The sequence below is a fragment of the Pinus tabuliformis genome, chromosome 1_1, assembly GCF_031772625.1.
Source record: "Pinus tabuliformis cultivar Carrire ecotype Pingquan chromosome 1_1, CPIR1, whole genome shotgun sequence".
Classification (NCBI taxonomy): Eukaryota; Viridiplantae; Streptophyta; class Pinopsida; order Pinales; family Pinaceae; genus Pinus; species Pinus tabuliformis.
The window spans coordinates 875,893,792-875,911,727 of NC_142297.1; the positions used below are offsets into that span (position 1 = coordinate 875,893,792).

General features: G+C 37.5%; 1 protein-coding gene across 1 annotated transcript in view; it reads right to left on the reverse strand.

Moving 5' to 3' along the window:
• The window catches only part of ATRAD17 (RADIATION SENSITIVE 17), a 372,391-nt gene extending 357,245 nt beyond the window's left edge, over positions 1-15,146 (reverse strand). Inside the window, exon 1 of the mRNA XM_089392953.1 lies at positions 14,897-15,146. The gene's annotated coding sequence lies outside the window, so the exon portion shown is untranslated. The remainder of the gene's footprint in view (positions 1-14,896) is intronic.
• Positions 15,147-17,936: the final 2,790 nt, after the last annotated feature.

The following is a 17,936-nucleotide window of genomic DNA, read 5'->3' on the forward strand; positions in this document are numbered from 1 at the left end:
TTTTCTCCAAAAAATCGTGATTCAAACAGAAAAAATCGCGACCCTTTGGGACAGCGTGTTTTATAAGCAAATTGATGAGTTTTATTTCTCATTTTTAGCAGACAACGGACTTGTTTGAGAGCTGAGGAGAGGAAGGCATCTACTAGGGCAGAGGAGGAGAAAAACGGGAGATTTTAGCATCCCAAGCAAGAGAACTTCGTGTTTGGACCAAATTTCTTCGGCAAACCGTGGTTTCCAAGTATGGGCACCAAATTTGGCCATTTTGTTTTGGTTTTTTTCTTGTTTTTGCTTGGGTTTTTATAACCCATTGATTATCAATGATTTTTTAGTGGATTTGATGGTTTTTTTTCATTTTGGTCAAAAATGCAAAAACTTGATTGTTAGATTTATTAATTTAATTTTTTCTTGTGCTCTATTTTTTTGCATCATTTTTTATTGGGTTTGAATGTGCATTTTTTCTATTATTGTTGGATTGTGTTGAGGTTTTTTTTTTGTCAAAAATTCAATGTGTTGTGTCATGTATGTAAATTTTATTTTTTTTTTATTTTTTTTTAACTTGCAATTCTTATTGTGCCATAGGTTCAACTTCAAACTTCATCTTACATTAAAACTCAAGAGTTCAACCAAGTTACAAACATGCCAAGGAAATTGGACCCTCTATGGGAATTTGGTGAAGCTAATGGAGGGTTTGATAGAATAAACTTATCTTACAAGTTGTGTGGGCAGCATATGTCAGGGGGGTTTATAGATTGAAGTACCTTGCACAAATCCATGGATGTGATGTAGGGCCTTGCACCAATACAAATGCGAAAATCATCCGAAGAGCCATGAGATCATTGGAAGAATTAGAGCAAGACAAAGTGACCAAAGTAGATCTGAAGAAGCAACTAGCAGGGAGTGTGTTAGGATGTGAATTGGTTTTTTTCTTGTTTTTGCTTGGGTTTTTATAACCCATTGATTATCAATGATTTTTTAGTGGATTTGATGGTTTTTTTTCATTTTGGTCAAAAATGCAAAAACTTGATTGTTAGATTTATTAATTTAATTTTTTCTTGTGCTCTATTTTTTTGCATCATTTTTTATTGGGTGTGAATGTGCATTTTTTCTATTATTGTTGGATTGTGTTGAGGTTTTTTTTTTGTCAAAAATTCAATGTGTTGTGTCATGTATGTAATTTTATTTTTATTTTTATTTTTTTTTATTTTTTTTTAACTTGCAATTCTTATTGTGCCATCGGTTCAACTTCAAACTTCATCTTACATTAAAACTCGAGTTCAACCAAGTTACAAACATGCCAAGGAAATTGGACCCTCTATGGAAATTTGGTGAAGCTGATGGAGGGTTTGATAGAATAAACTTGTCTTACAATTTGTGTGGGCAGCATATGTCAGGGGGGGTTTATAGATTGAAGTACCTTGCACAAATCCATGGATGTGATGTAGGGCCTTGCACCAATACAAATGCGAAAATCATCCGAAGAGCCATGAGATCATTGGAAGAATTAGAGCAAGACAAAGTGACCAAAGTAGATCTGAAGAAGCAACTAGCAGGGAGTGTGTTAGGATGTGAATATGGAAGTGGCACTGGTTCTACTTCAACATCAATGTCTATGACCAACCCTGTAGCTACCTCATCATTTTTTTCCTAGAACCACGGCTGGTTCATAACCATCTATCACTAAAATGCTTAAAAAAAGAGAAAGAACAAGCTGACAAGTTGTTGGGCAATTTTATCCTTTGGAGTGATAATCCTTTCAACGTTGCAAGGAATAATCTATTTTTCTAGCCTGTTGTTGATGCTATTGCAATTGTTGGCCCAGGGTACAAAATCCCTTCTTATGATGACTTTAGAGGCTGCATTCTTCAAGATGAAAAGGTTGACTGCACCAAAAGATTGGAGGAGTTTAGGGCATCATGGGCACAAACAGGATGCACTGTGATGTCAGATGGTTGGACCAACCAAAAGGGGAGAATCCTTATAAACTTCTTGGTTAATTGTCCCAAGGGGACAATGTTTATGAAATCTGTTGATGCGTCTTTACATATCAAAGATGCAAAATTATTATGTGATTTGCTGAATGTGTTTATTTTGGAGGTGGGTGCAGAACATGTTGTCCAAGTCATAACGGACAATGCTGCAAATTATGTTGTTGTTGGCAAGATGTTTATGGAGAGGCATCCTACTTTATTTTGGACACCTTGTGCTACACATTGTATCGATTTGATGTTGGAAGACATAGGAAAAATTTCCTTTGTCAAAGATATTGTTGACTCATGAAAAAGCATTACAAAATTTATATATAATCATGCATCTATACTTAGCTTGATGTGAAAATTCACCAACAATAAGGAGTTGGTGTGCCCCACAATTACACAGTTTGCCGCCAGTTTCATATCTCTTCAATCCCTCTTGAATTCTATGTGGGATGTGAAGAGAATGTTTTTTTCAGATGAGTGGCGTGCTTTGACATTTAGCCGCAAACCAAAGGGAGAGGCCATATGCAGATTAGTTTCATACCAAGAAAACTTTTGGGCGGGAGTGCAGGAGGTGTGCAGCGTTACTGAACCTTTGGTAAAGGTTCTTCGATTAGTTGATGGTGAGAAGCCCGCAATGGGCTATTTGTATGAGGCCATGGACAGGGCCAAAGAATCCATTCGGGCCTACTATGATGATAAGGGAGATGAGGGGTTTCAGAAACAACTCCTCCTATGGGAAGTGATTGATGAACGATGGAACAACACACTCCATCGTCCCATTCATGCTGCAGGGATCTACCTGAACCCCGCATTTTCTTACCCATGTGGGTTCTTATTTGATGATGAGATCATGGATGGATTTTTAACCTGTGTTCAGAGGATGGTGTGCTCTCCAGCAGAACGTGCAGAAATCTCCAAAAAAATAAAGATATACAAGATGGCAGGTGGCACATTTAGCTTTGAGATGGCTGTGGTTGATAGGAAGACTAAAATGCCAGATATTTTTTAGTTTGTTTCAAATTTCATTGTCTCTTCAAGTTCATAACTTCATACTTTGCTTCAACTTTCAAATTTCATTTTTTTCTTATGTTTATCTTATTTGTAATTTTGTTGTAGATGCATGGTGGAGTCACTATGGTGCTAGAGTACCCCATCTGTGAAAGCTTGCCATTCAAATCCTCAGCCAAACATATAGCTCCTCAGGATGCGAGCGCAACTGGAGTGTATTTGAAAAAATACACAACAAGAAGCGCAACAGGTTAAACTTAAAACTTAAAATATTCCAAATTTCCAATTAATTTTTTGAATTCATTAAATAATATTTTTTTATAATTATTATTTTATGATCTTTGTATAGGTTGGAGTCCCAGCGACTTAATGACATTGTCTATGTCTACTACAATCTTAGATTGTGGGTGAGGCAACTTGAGAGGATACCTGATATGGAGGCCATCTCATTGGATGGGATTGACACCACTGCTGCATGGAGGGTTGAGGCCAAGAGGCCTCTCATGGAGTCTGTCGATGATTGGTTAGAGCAGGAGATAGTGGAAGGCATAGAGGGGGAGGAGGAGGAGGGGGAGCAACAGGAGGAAGAGGTGACACGACCTACCCAGGCTACTCCTGCCACTAGTAGAGGACGTGGTCTACCTCCTGTAGCTCCTAGTTCTTCAGCTTCTAGAGCACAGCAAAGTCCACTGCCAACTCCACCGGCATCTACATTTAGAGGGAAAGGGAAATCTATTGCATTTTCTCGCAAGAGGAGCAGAGGAAATCAGTAGTATTAGTTATTTGGTTCATTTCATTGTATATGACATTATGACTCATGATATGAGATACATTATTATATTTTTTGTTGATATTTTGAGGCTGAGTTGGGACTCAAGAGTCAGGACATACTATTCAAGACATGATTCATTGTTATGTGTGATGTAGCACTAGAAATGATATTACACATCTTATATATTAGTTCTTTTATCATATTTATGTGTCAATGTTTTATTTTATGTTGTAGATGCTTTAGATATTAAAAAAATGAAAAAAAATGAATATTTTTGTATTTTACGATTTTTTCCCCTCACTGATTTAATCCCAATCACGATTTTCACAACATTGAATAGAACCCTCTTTAGTGGGAAAACTCCATTGCAAACAAATATTTTTCATGAGGTCGACTTAATCTCCAACTTGTGGATGACAAGTCAAGAAATATTTTTTTAAGGGAAGGAGGAAAGTCGAAAACTAGCCATTAGCAAAGAAAATTATAAATTGTTAAATCCTCCTCGCATTTGAGGTTGTTGACTGTGAGACCATTTTATGCCATTCAATAAAGAAACCATTTGCAAAGATACCCTTGTATTGGGTTGATTATTTCTATGCTCTTTCTTCTTAACTTTTTCCTTTAATTTGTGCTTTATAGAACTAACTTGTGTTGATTTCTATGTGAAATTAATTTGAGCACAGTTTTCTGTCAGATAATTACTTCCAATGATACAATTCATTCTTCTTTAGTCACAATATAGTAGAGATCATAGTAAAATAAAAATGAACAAGAGACACAAATTTTACCTTGGGAAAACCCTATTCCAAGGGAATAACCGTGCAACCTTTTTCCTTATGAGAGATTGTCCAATTCAAATCAATTTGTACATCCAAAAAACCAGTCAACATATCATTTCATTGACCATGACAATTTCCAAGTCAAACCAGGTTAGAAGAGAGAGAAAGTCAAACTTCTGCTTGCAATTCAAAGTTGGTCAAGGAGGCCGAATTTCGGCCCTATTGCTTCTGGTCAACTGAGGTCAAAGAGGCTGAAATTCAGTCTTGTGGTTGCCACAGAGACTTCAATCAAACTATAGTCTTTGACTTGCGGTCAAAGTTCGATCAATGCCCAAATTCCTGCTCCAAATTCGATCAATAGATAGTCAAAGATTCCAAGAATATTCGGCTATCAAAAATAGTCAAAGATTCAGTCAAATAGCAACTCAATAATCCAAGTCAACACTAGTCAAAGAAGAGAATAGAGAGGTCAAACTTCGATGGTCAAACTTTGTCTTCTCCTTCATTCGCACGAGTGAACAGGTTCGAGTTGTTGATGGATGGATGCCAAATGAGATGAGTTGAATGCCAATATATACATGTCCAATAAAGTGGGTTTTTGACCATGGGTCAAACCCCTTCATGAGGTGGAGCCAACCTGTCAATTTGAGGCTGACTTGAAAAGCAACAAAATAATATATTTTGCCTTTGACTTGAAGACTTCAAATACCGACCGCAGCTACATATTTTCAACACTCCCTCTTAGCCAGGGATGTATTTCTTCTTTTTGACTTTCACAGATGTACATTTGATGAATAAAATCTCTCATAAGAAAAGGTTGAAAACATCAAGCTCAACCCACTAGCCAAAACCCATAGCAATAAGGTCAAAACACCACTGACCAGGGGAGAAATTCATGTTACTCACATGACCAATCTCTCCAACCACAAGCAATGGTTTCCCGGTCAAACACCATGACCTAAGGGAGCATTCCAAGTCTCAGGGCCAATCTCTCGAACCATAAACAGTGGTTTCCCGGTCAAACTCCATGACCTAAGGGAGTACTCCAGGCCTCAATATACATAGAGCTAATCTCCCAACCAAACTCCATGGCTTTCAGGAGCAATCCAGGCATGATACTCATAAAGCCAATCTTCCTGACCATAATTGCTTCTCCCAATCCAAACCCATGACCTAAGGAAGCAATCCAGGCATGAATCTCATAGAGCCAATCTTCTTGACCATATATAGGGCCTCTCGGTCAACCCCCATAACCTAAGGAAGCAATCTAGGCTTGATGCATGTAGGGCCAATCTCCCCGACCATAATTATGGTCTCCTGATCAAACTCCATGACCTAAGGGAGAAATCCAGGCCTTTGACCAACTCAACCCTCCTGGGGAGCAATCCAGGTCTTTGACCAACTAAACCAAGAACTTAGTCAAGGTGTTCACTACATAGCAAATACCAGGTCTGGTGTTAACCAGATAGTTCAAAGATTAAATCAGTTGACGATATATAGATGGATCAACTAGGTCAGACTCAGAGTCTAGCAGCTTCTTCAAATTATTCACCATGGGAATGTCCATGGACTTGTAGTTCATTATCCCAAATCTCTGAAGGATCTTAACAACGTACTTTCCTTGACCAAGGAAAATCTCACCAAGCTTTTGCCACACTTCCAATCCCAAGTAGTAATGCATTAAACCAAGATCCTTCATCTCAAATTTAGAAATCAACTCCCTCTTACACTGGACAATGAGGTCCTCTGCTCCAATCAAAAAGAAATCATCAACATATAGTAGCAAAAATCATAGGCTCACCTTTAACCATCTTGAAGTATAGATTTGGATCAGCATCACTCTTTGTAAAAACAAGGCTTATCAGATATCTATCAATCCGAGAGTACCAAGCCCAAGGTGTTTGTTTGAGTCTATACAAGGATTTCTTCAATTTGCAAATATGAGTCTCCCTCGAATGAACATCAAACCCATGAGGTTGTTCTATGTACACTTCTTCTTCAATCACACCATTGAGGAAAGTGGTTTTGACATCCATTTGATGTATCTTCCAACCTGCAATAGAAGCAATAGTAACAATAGTTCTAATAGAAGTGTCCATGGCAACAGGGGCAAATGTTTCTTCATATTCCTCTCCCTCTTCCTAGGAGAGCCCTTGCTTTGTACTTCTCTATGCTGCCAACAAATGCTTGATCTTTGTGAGTCCATCTAGAAGTCATTACTGACTTTCCAGAGATCTCGGAACAATGACATCCTTCAAACTTGTTGGCTTGCCTACTCCCTTTGAACTAGGAGCTCTTCAGGTCATCAAGTACAATAATAGATGTTAGTACAATTTCTTCCTCCATAAATCATTGACCCTAGGAGAATCCTCTTGCCACAAATTTTGCTTCATTCTTCCAATATTTCCACCTATTTCTAGAGCCTTGCCAGCCTTCACGATGTATCGGCAATCCTCACTAGGAGGCCATGGCAGAACGATTATAACCCAGCAAAAAAAACAAAGACAAGAGGATAGCAAATCAAAAGCAATAATAATCAAGGAAGACAAATATAGAGTACTTATCTTTTGAGGATTAAGGAAAATGTCAGCTCCCTCTTGATCTTAGACTTCTTGCATCCATCTTGCAAATCAACCTCATCCATATGATGTGATTCCTTCCTTGCATGAGCTAGGGTTTCTTCCTTCAGCGGAAACATTCGATCCTAGGGTTTTGTTCATAAACCCTAGGGCTTTCTTATCCAAATGTCCAAAAACCTTAGAAACTTTATGTCCTTTACATGAGATGAAATCCATCATCAATCAATCAATGATCATCCTTGGTTCCACCAAACCAAGTAGCTCGGCTTCTTCAAAACATTGTAGCAGCAGCAATAATAGATTCCATCAAAATAGAACTTAGCACCCAAATACCCATAGCAGCAAATGCAAGATTCACAGCAGCATATATATGGCATCAATACTTCAGAAGTTCAGATCTTAGCAACAACAGATTCATTCAAAAACTTTAATCCAATATGCTTATATCCTTGACCTGCTATGATAGGACAGTACTAGATCTACAAGTGATTTGAACTTATCAAGAGAGATTTGATTTTTAACCTTGAAGACGGACTCCGCCTCTTTTTCACTTATATATAATGCATCTTCCTACTTCTGAACACAATGCAACATCTCTCAAGAAAACACACAGTTTCATTACATTATATGTCAAACATTCATTATTGGCCTTATCTTGCCCATATTATGAGGTTGTCATTTGAAATATCAGAAACCTCTTCAATCATCATAGTTGTCCTTAAAGGTTTCTTTAAGGATCTCTTACAGTCCCATGACTAGATCAATTTTCCAATCTTCAAGATAAGCATGGATTCAACCTTACATTATTGAACTAGAGATCAATAGTTCCAAGGAGAAACTCGATAAAAGTCTTGCTACAGATTTTTGGCTAGACCTATACTTGGTCCTCATTTACAGACATAATCTTCAAAGGAACTTGATCTCAAACAAAAATTACTGTTAGAAAATATAATGATGAGACATACCTTTATTTCACTGATTCATAGCTTTGTTAGTCTCTTTGTATATCTAAGTTTTCAGGCTTCATATTCATCATAGAATATTCTCTCACTGAGATGTGCTTTGCATGGGAACAGAGTCATTATTGCTTAGATCTTCAATACTTCAACCTTGTCACTTAAGGCATCAGTCCTTGTCATCAATCCAACTTTCTATTGAGTATTGTGTCTTCCATAGTTCAATTAGATCTCATGCACAGGTAAATGACATTGTCGACTTATCTTTACACAGAGATGTTTCAAAACTTCCTTTTGACTGCTTCTTACAAGGTGACAACTGCTCAGCTCCTTAAGAAATCAAGGAATTATTTAAGACCCCTTCAAACCTGTCTCAAGACAATAATAGCTTGTGCAAGGAAGCATATTCAATCAGAACTTGTGATCTTTATTCGTAGCTTTCCAAAGAGAAACAAATGACATCAAAAATATCTATTGTAGGTATGAATTTGAAATCTTTTACAACCACCTTTCTGAGACCTTTCGGATCTGATTTAAGAGATTTATGCTTCTCGGGCCTTTCTTAGAACCACAATGATATTTCCAGTTCTGAAGTAACTTGATCACAATCTTGAATAGACCTAAAAATGAATCTTCAAATATTAGGTCTGGTGGTATTTAAACTTAAACTAGGGCTTCAGAGATTCTTGGCCTGCTGCACCCAAATTCGGGCTACTGTGACAAACTCTGAGATATATCAGCCTACTGCAACAGGCCCTGAGGGCTTCCTCAGCCTACTGTGACAGACTGAGGTATCTTTTTCCGGTCTATTGAAACATGCTAAGGTTTATAGATTCGAGTCTTTGATTACAAATGCAAGAATGAATTTTGGTCTTTACTTCCAGCATTGATTTTGACCTTAAACTAGGGATTCAACCCTTTTGAGCTTGGACTGAGATTGGCATAAACATGCTGACTTGTCAATGTTGCTTCGTCCACTTCCTGAGGCTCTCGGTCCTCTGTAACAGTCCTTTGGATTTTTGGCCTTCTGATCTGAGGTTAGTTTCGGCCTCTTTAAGGTCTGAGGCATTCGGCCTATTGAGGCAGCAAATGGACTAAGGTTCAGAGATAGGGCTTCGGTCCTCTTCCTGTACTTAGAACAAGTACATACCTTAAACAGAACTCCCTGTTCCTTTTCACAGTCAGGACAGACATTAGTAAGGGCACTGATTACACAGTACTTTTTGGTGGCATCTCTTCTTCATTTGATCTAACACCTTCAAGACTGCTCTTCAACCATATCTCTGATACCATGTTGATTTTTAGGTGCAATTAATTTGAGCACAGTTTTCTGCCAGATAACTTACTTCCAATGATACAATTCATTCTTCTTTAGCACATTTAGATCATTAAGCAATTACACTTCAGAAAAACTTCAACTATCAACACAATAGAGCAGTAGAGATCTAGTAAAACAAAGATGCACAAGAGACAAATTTTACCCTGGGAAAACCCTACTCCAAGAGAAAAACCCAACAACATTTTTCCTTATGAGAGATTGTCCAATGCAAATCAATTTGTACATCAAAAAAACCAGTCAACATATCATTTCATTGACCATGATAAGTTCCAAGTCAAACTAGGTCAAAAGAGAGGGAAACTCAAACTTTTGCTCACAAGTAAAAGCTGGTCAACGAGGCCGAAATTCAGTCTTGTGGCTGTCACAGAGAATTCAGTCAAACTACAGCCTTTGACCTGTGGTCAAAGTTTGGTCAAGACCCAAATTCCTGCTCCAAATTCAGTCAACAAATAGTCAAAGATTCCAGGAATATTCTGCCTTCAGAAACAGTCAAAGATTCGATCAAACAGCAGCTCAATAGTCCAAGTCAACACTGGTCAAAGCAGAGAATAGAGAGGTCAAACTTTGTCTTCTCCTTCCTTCGCACGTGTGAACAGATCTCCTTGAACAGGTCCGAGTTGTTGATGGATGGATGCCAAATGAGGTGAGTTGAATGCCAATATATACACGTCCAATCAAGTGGGTTTTTGACCATGGGTAAAACCCCTTCATGAGGTGGGGCCAACCTGTCAAGTTGAGGCCAACTTGAACAGCGACAAAATAATATAATTTTCCTTTGAAATGAAGACTTCAAATATCGACCGCAGCTACATATTTTCAACAACTTGCAGGTACAATTTGGTTATCACAAAGCTACTATAGTGATTCATTGAGGGATCAACGGTCACATGGAAGGAGAGATCTAGGCCCAAATCCTTCACCTCACCCTCAGCTAGTACTAAGAAAACACATTCCAAGTGTTGGACAAGCCCTCTGGGAGGGATCTTCAACTGAAGTGGTGGATATTGATGCTATTGTCAATATAGTAGTTGGGGTATCTCAAACGGGTAGATCCTAACTAGTGGGATTAAAATTTCTTGCAGGTGTTCTAGACTAAGTGAGTGGGATAGTTTCACCCCCAACTCCTCACTCATTTCTAGTCTTCAAGGAAAAGTTGACAAAGAAAGGGTTGTGATCACAACTCAGCAAATTGGAAAGTAAAAAGACCAAGGTAAGCTTCACTCTTCCACCATCTCATTTATAAAAATTTTAAAAATACTTTCCTTTCTTTTAATTTTTTAACTAGCTTGCTATAAAATTTTCTATCACTCATAGCTAGTAAGTCCTTGGGAAAAAGAGTAGTAATTTTCATATCTAAAGCTAAACCAAGGAAATAATACATATGTTTTTTTAGCATAATTTCCATATATTTTCATGGGTACATTAAGTATTTTTGCTGATCTGCAGTAAGGCATAGCTGTAGCAAACCATTTTCTGCAGATTTTTCATTCTATAGGGTATAATTTCTTCAAGTATCTTAACTCATCTTGTTTTAGTTCAGATTGGATCTGTAAGTTGATATCTTTAATCTGTAGCTTGAAATTAATTATTGCAGCCCTTAGAGCTTTTTATTTATTGAAATTTATGGGTTTTGCACCAAGGGGGTTTTGACTCCAAGACCTCAACAGCTGAATTTCCAGCTTGTCGGAAATTCAATTTTGTTGCAGGTCCAAGGCTTATAAGTGGTTTAATTTGACCCATCTTTTACCCTCTAGTCTCCCCACCCCTAGATCTTGGATCTAGAATTGTTTAGGCACTTTTTGGTGGTCTATCAAGAGGATTATTTGCTATTTTCTGCAATTTTTCACAGAATTTGCAAACCTGGTATAACAGGACAGCGAGTCGATTTACACAGCAATCCCTCTAACCAAGGATTTAATCATATAAATACTTATATATTTAGTTAGCATATTTTTTGTTCACTCAATTTGACTAGTCACACCATATATTTTGTAAGATTAGAGTGTCAATTTGAATAGTCACTCAATCCTAACCGTGCTTTTATTAAGTAGATTTGCCTAATAATCATTTTTACTGTAAGGAATCTGCTAGATAATAAATTGCCATGTTGCTAGGGTTAAAATTTAACATTCTCATAGCTTACATTCATTGATAAATGAGAACACTAGTTTAAAAATTGAAATGCTCAGGCAACTAGAAGAAACTGAGGAGAAAGCTGATGAAGTAGTATGGTTAACAGCCACGTGTGACCAAAATTTTAGTAAGCTAATGAAATGCTAGATTGCAAGCCACCTGCAAGGGTATATGCTTCGCATCCTACGGAGCAATCCTATAAGTTTATATTTGAGAGATATGCTTCCCAACAGATTGTGGATATTCAAAATCCTTGAAAATTTTGTGAAGTTTATTTTGACAGCACCCCAATTTATTGTGTTAATTAGCCCCAAGGGTTAGCTCAATTGGTTGAGTTCCCGTTGATAAAGTACCTTGCCATTGGGAGGTCACGGGATCAATTCTCCTCTACGCCCTCGGGGTTAGGCTCTGCTAGTTTGGCCAGCAGGGTGTGATCCCTTTGGATAGATCTGCTCGGATTTTCCTCGGAAAAACAGAAATTATTGTGTGAAGTTGTGAACTTTAAACGCACAATTATGTGTTGCCCCGAATATTCAAACGGTCTCCAAATGCCTATGTTTGAGACATACAATTGAGGACCTTCATCTCCTACCTATTGAATAAGCAGATGAAATTTAAAACAATGAAAAAGTATAAAGTCAATGAGATGGAGGTTGAATTAAGGATGAGGAGTGGAAGTGTCAAACCGACTAAAGTTTGGATGAATCTTCTATGTTAAATAACAGAGCATGTAGCATTCCTTATGTTGGAGAGGATGCAGTTAGAGGTAGCCTCACTCTACAACAAACTGATCAAAACCTTTTGTAATGAGTTGCTACAAAGTTTGAAATGAGATGGATGGGACTTCCTGACACGCCGCAGAGAAGAGAGCCTCATTCATTGCCTAGACTTAGGGCAACTCTCTTCTGAGCTGAGTTATATTTTGAAGGATTTCGTTAGATCAAATTCAACTGAATATAGTTGAGATTCTGATTTCCACTTTTGATGCATCCCATTCCTTCATGTAGAGGGTCCGGAAAGCCTAACATTGCTAATGAAAGGATGAGATGGAAAGAGATTATCAATATCTCAAGTTTTCATCCAAAGGAGGGCATGACCGATTTTGTTTCTTATGAATTTAAGGATCGTTTTATAGCACAAAGTGTTGTTAAGATGGATATAGAATAGCAAAGGCAACTAGCAGTTATATTTAGATTCAAACTAAAAGTCCAAAGCATAAATAAAAACAGATGCTTAAGCACAAGCAAAAAAAGAGGAAAAAGAAATGGAAGCAAGAGCCAAGCCAAAGGGATGTAAACAAAGGTAGGATGGGGCAGAGAAAGAAGCAAAAGCAAAGGTAGAGGTACAAATGGAAAATGAAGCAAAAAAATAAACAGAGAGAGAGAGAGAAAGAGAGAGACTGAGGCAGAGGCAGACCTATAGGATGTAACCACAGATAAGGAAACAGGGTCAATTTCTACAATAGATGATGAAGTCAGAATCCCACATCAAGGAGACAACCAGAAAAGGCCAACTAGTAGCCCTACCCTTTTTCTTCTTCATTTTGTTGGACAAGGGGTGTGCAACCCTTCAGTTGGGGGTCTGATCAGTCCCAAAATTGGCATGTTTTGCTACCATTCACCCCGCAAAAACACTTGAACATTGCCACTATGAAGCTCAATGTCCATTGCGTGGACCATTTTTGCAACCATTAGCAGTTTATTAGTTAATTAATTACAAACAGTTATCTTGGCAATGTTTTATGAGATTTTGCGTTAAAATATCTAAGTTTTCATCTACACTGATGAATGTGTGTTAGTGATAAGTTTGCTGAAAAGACATGATTGATATTCTTACTCGCTATGGAGTGTACAAGTTCTACAAAATGATTATTTATTCATTTCATCAGCATAGAATCTCTTTCACCAACACTTATGTGCATTCCTCTAAGTTACAAATCAAAGGGTTAAACAGGCTGCAGAGACCTCATCACTCCATGGTCAATCATACACTCATAGAAATTAGTTAAAATTCATGAGACAAGTGGTGGTCACTGTGCAGTAACAAGGGCACACATATTTGTCCATTATCTAGACTAAGGAAGGAAGGAATGGGCCTGAAAAATCGCTTCACCAGATATGCTCAGTTCATCCTAGGAAGACGGACTTGCAAGTTCATCTCTTCAGAAACATACCAATCCAACCCACCAAGAAGGGTGGTGTGCCCAAGAATCCGTTTCCTCAATGGCCCGCAAAAATGATAGTTAACTGGTGCAGGAAAGTGAGTGATTCTTAAAGGAAAATCAGTTGGGGGAGCCTTGGAACACCCTGGCATCCAAGAACTTCCCATTATAAATGTACTCATCTACAACTTGAATTTGGTTAGGCTCCAAAGTCTCCGTAAGTAGGGTTAGAAGTACAAGCTGCAGACTATAAATTGTAATCTTGAAGATATTTCCATTAAGAAATAAAGTTGTTGCTTGTTAGGTCAGCCAGCAAAATATGATTCTTATAGCTTACCCTCTTTTACCGCCGAACCACAACCTATAGGAATAGGGGTGTAAGCTATAGGAATCATATTTTGCTATAGGAATCGTATAGCTTACCGCCGAACCACAACCCCTTTAGCTTACCCTCGTTTTTATATCAAGTTCAACAAATGATTTAACGGAGGTTTTGCCATAATGATTGAATTTGACTCTAACTTATGCCTCAGTAACAAAAATAGTTTATGGTTCATAGAACAGCATTGAATAAGAATGAAAGACGCAGAAAATGAAGGCGTAACTTCTCATTGTGCCACAAATTTCACGTCACTTTCCTGCCGATGAGGCATTATTTCACCTAGGAGGTCAATGGGATTAACCCATCCAATCCTGCCCCACCCAAGCGGCATGAATTTTAAAGGAATGAGGCCGGGTACAAGTTCCAGCCAATTTTAGCTGAATAGATATCCTTCAAATCTAGCACCTAAGTCAAAGGAAGTCCAATGTATGCAGTGCAGCCCTTTGGGAGTGTTTTTGACAGCGTTCAAATATAATTAGAACAGACGAAATAAACAGAAAGGGGCCATTTTCAAGAAATTGTCATCACCTTGAACCAACAGACGTATTCATTTCAGAAAAACATATATCAGACGTGGGATGATGTTGCTCAAGTATGGACTGGACTGAGCAATTACAAGTTCTTTAATACAGTACCGGGTTATGGTTGCAGAAAATGTGAAAAAAGGATTTAAATGTCGAGTTATTCAGCACAAAATGCAAAATATCAACTGCAGACCCGCATAGGTGTATAAAAGGACCCCAATAGAGAATGTGGAATTGCAGAATTCAAATGTTAGAAAGCCTTTCGAATACAAAAACATGGAAAATACCTGCATTTGAGTCACTGAAATGGGCGCCAGCCAGCCGCTCTTTCTGGGTTACATGTATATTGTAAAATTGCCTAGCTAAAATGATCGCAGAGAAGCCAAAGAGTTGAAAGGAAAAGGACAATTTTTGCACACTCCCTGTGCAAGTTGGTACAGAAAGAAAAATACGGTTTCTTTTTGTTTTCTTAATATAATCTATTGGATTTGAGAGGAGGGATGTTAGAAATGATTTATGAAATGCTAACTAGATCTATTTTTTGTTTTTCGGGGAGAGGATAAATACAGTTGAGTAGGCTTATATTTTGCATCTAGGGGGAGGATAAATATGATTATAGGATAAATAAGATTACATTAGTGTTTACAAAAAAAAAGTATTGATGGTAATGGTTGGTGTTATAGATGTTTTTTAATATGGAAGAGATATTGTAATATTATGTTTTAATTTGTTAAATATTTTATTGAGTTGAGAGGTTCTTTCAAGTTTAGTATGGAAGAGATATTGTAATGTCATGTCTTGTTAAACATTTTAATTTAGTCAAGTTACATAAACATAAAATTAGTTGAGTCCCCGTTATTAAAGCACATTTGCTATTACGAGGTTAGAGGTTCAATTATCTTGACACTCTTGGGGTTAGGCTCCATGGTTGAGTTGGGAGGAAGTGATCCCTTCGGGTGGATTTGCCTTGTACAAATATTTTGTGGACGTAGTGGTCACCGATCTCCAAGATCCGTGAACCACATAGAAAAAAATAAAATAGAAGTAATCATTATAATTATAATTATAGTTATAATTAATAATTGAACTAGCCTATATCCATCTTAATTTCGGATCTACCAAGTGTTGAGGGGTCAAATCTCTTCAAGTGCAAACCTCTTTTAGAGTGAAGAGATATTTGATCCCTTTCGGCACTTAGTAGATCTGGAGTTAAAATGGATTTATGTTGGTGATTAATGAAGTACAAGATGCGTGGAATTAGAGTAGATTTAATAGCTAAGAATACATGTATTCTCTTTTAAGGTTATATGTTTAATTTTCGAGAGTATGTATATATATGAGTAATATTGTTATTTATGGATATTTGTATCTCAAGGGCAGGGTATTAGTAAATCTTATTTTCATTTATAGATGAGAGAGTGGGATGCATTGCATTTTCCAAACAAATCTCAATGCCTGAAAAAAATCTATAGAAAAAAAAAAAGTTATTATGCACAATAATGTTCTCCATGTGCCATCCCATTGTTACAAAAGGTGGTGTTCATAGGATCATACCACTTATCACCATATAACATATGATTTGGGTTCCAACACTAAATTCTATGCAGTTGTCATGATTGACAATATTTCGTTGCAGCATAACATAATAATAAATCATATGTTGGTAATACTAAGCGTGCAAACAATTAGGCATGAAATCCAAATGGTAGCTAATTTGGAAATTTTGATTTTGCTTTTATGCATAAAATGCAAATGAAGGATCATGGATCTTGAGATATGTTAACTTGACACCATTGGCTAAGGTTCCATTCCCGCAAACATTACCTAATGTGTCAAGGTAGTTGTAAGGAAAATGCCTCCATGTTCTTATTAAACCTTAGGGGTAAAGAACTTCACATTATTAGCTAAGGTTCCATTTGTGCAAGTTTTAGTGACAACTTACGGTAGTTGTAGGATATTTGCAAGATAGGAGTCGAACTTATAACACTTGGAGACAAATATCACATCCATGTGTTATGGACCTAAGCTTGCCTCCATGTTCTCATTGAGACTTGGGGAGCAAGGACTTCACCATTGACCTAGGTTTTGTTCCCATGAGATTTACTCAACACCTTAAGGCAATTGCAAGGACCCTTGAAAATAGGAGTAACACGTGTAGATATATATTGCATACGCATATACTAGAACCAAGTGCACTCCATGTTCTCCTTAAGGCCTAGGGGTGAGGAAGTTTGCATCATTTGCAAGGTTTCATTCTCACAAGGTTTACTAGGAACCTTAAGGTAATTGTGGGGGCACCTTAAGGTGGGATTGAGCATGTGATACTTGAAAATGAATACCTCATGCACATATTATGGATCCAATTTCGTCCCCATGTTCCCTTTGAGGCCTAGGAGTAGGGAGTTTCACACCATTAGCTAAGATTCAACTCCCATGGGCATTACTTAACACCTTAATATAGTCGTGGGGACCCTTGAAGATAGGAGTATAACTTATGGAACCTAGAGATGAGAAACATGTATCCATGTTATGGACCCAAAGCCACCATTGTGTTCTCCTTTAGGCTTGGGAGCAAGGAACTCCACACCATTGGCCAATGTTTCATTTCCACAAGTTCTACCTAACAACTTATGGTGGTTATGGGGATACCTAGAGGATAGAGTTCAGTCTTATGGTGCATTGAGACTAGTCATGTGTGTCCATATTATAGATCCAAACTCATCATTATGTTTGCCTTAAGGCATACCAAAGTCAAGTCCACTATGCTTGGAATTAATGGTGGTGAAGGTAAACTTTCACACCATTATTCAAAATTACATTTCCATGAGCTCTACCTAGCACCTCAAGGTAGTCATATGGGTAATTGAAGTTAGGAGTCAAAATTATGCCACATTGAGGTCAACAATGATGTATCCATATTACAAATTGAATCCTACTTATGTGTTCTCCTCAGGGTCTACTGAGAGTAAGCCCAATAAACTTGGAACTAATGGTGGAAAGTGAGGGTTTTCATATCATTGGTCGAGGTTGCATTCCATGGATTGGATAATCATCGGTGCACATAGAGAGAGCGGTCAAATTTATTGGACCTAGAGATGAGAACAGTGTGTCAATATTACAAAGCTAAGCCCACTCTTGCATTCTCCTCAAAACATGTTGAAATTAAATTCAATGAATTTGAGACTAATGACAAAGAGTGAGGAATTTCACATTATTAATTAAAGCATAGTCTATCTATTATATGTTTTTGTTCTTTCCCAGGTATATGTTCTAATCATTTTTGTCTTATATCTTATCGGGATTTATTAGAATTGCAAGTTTGAACTA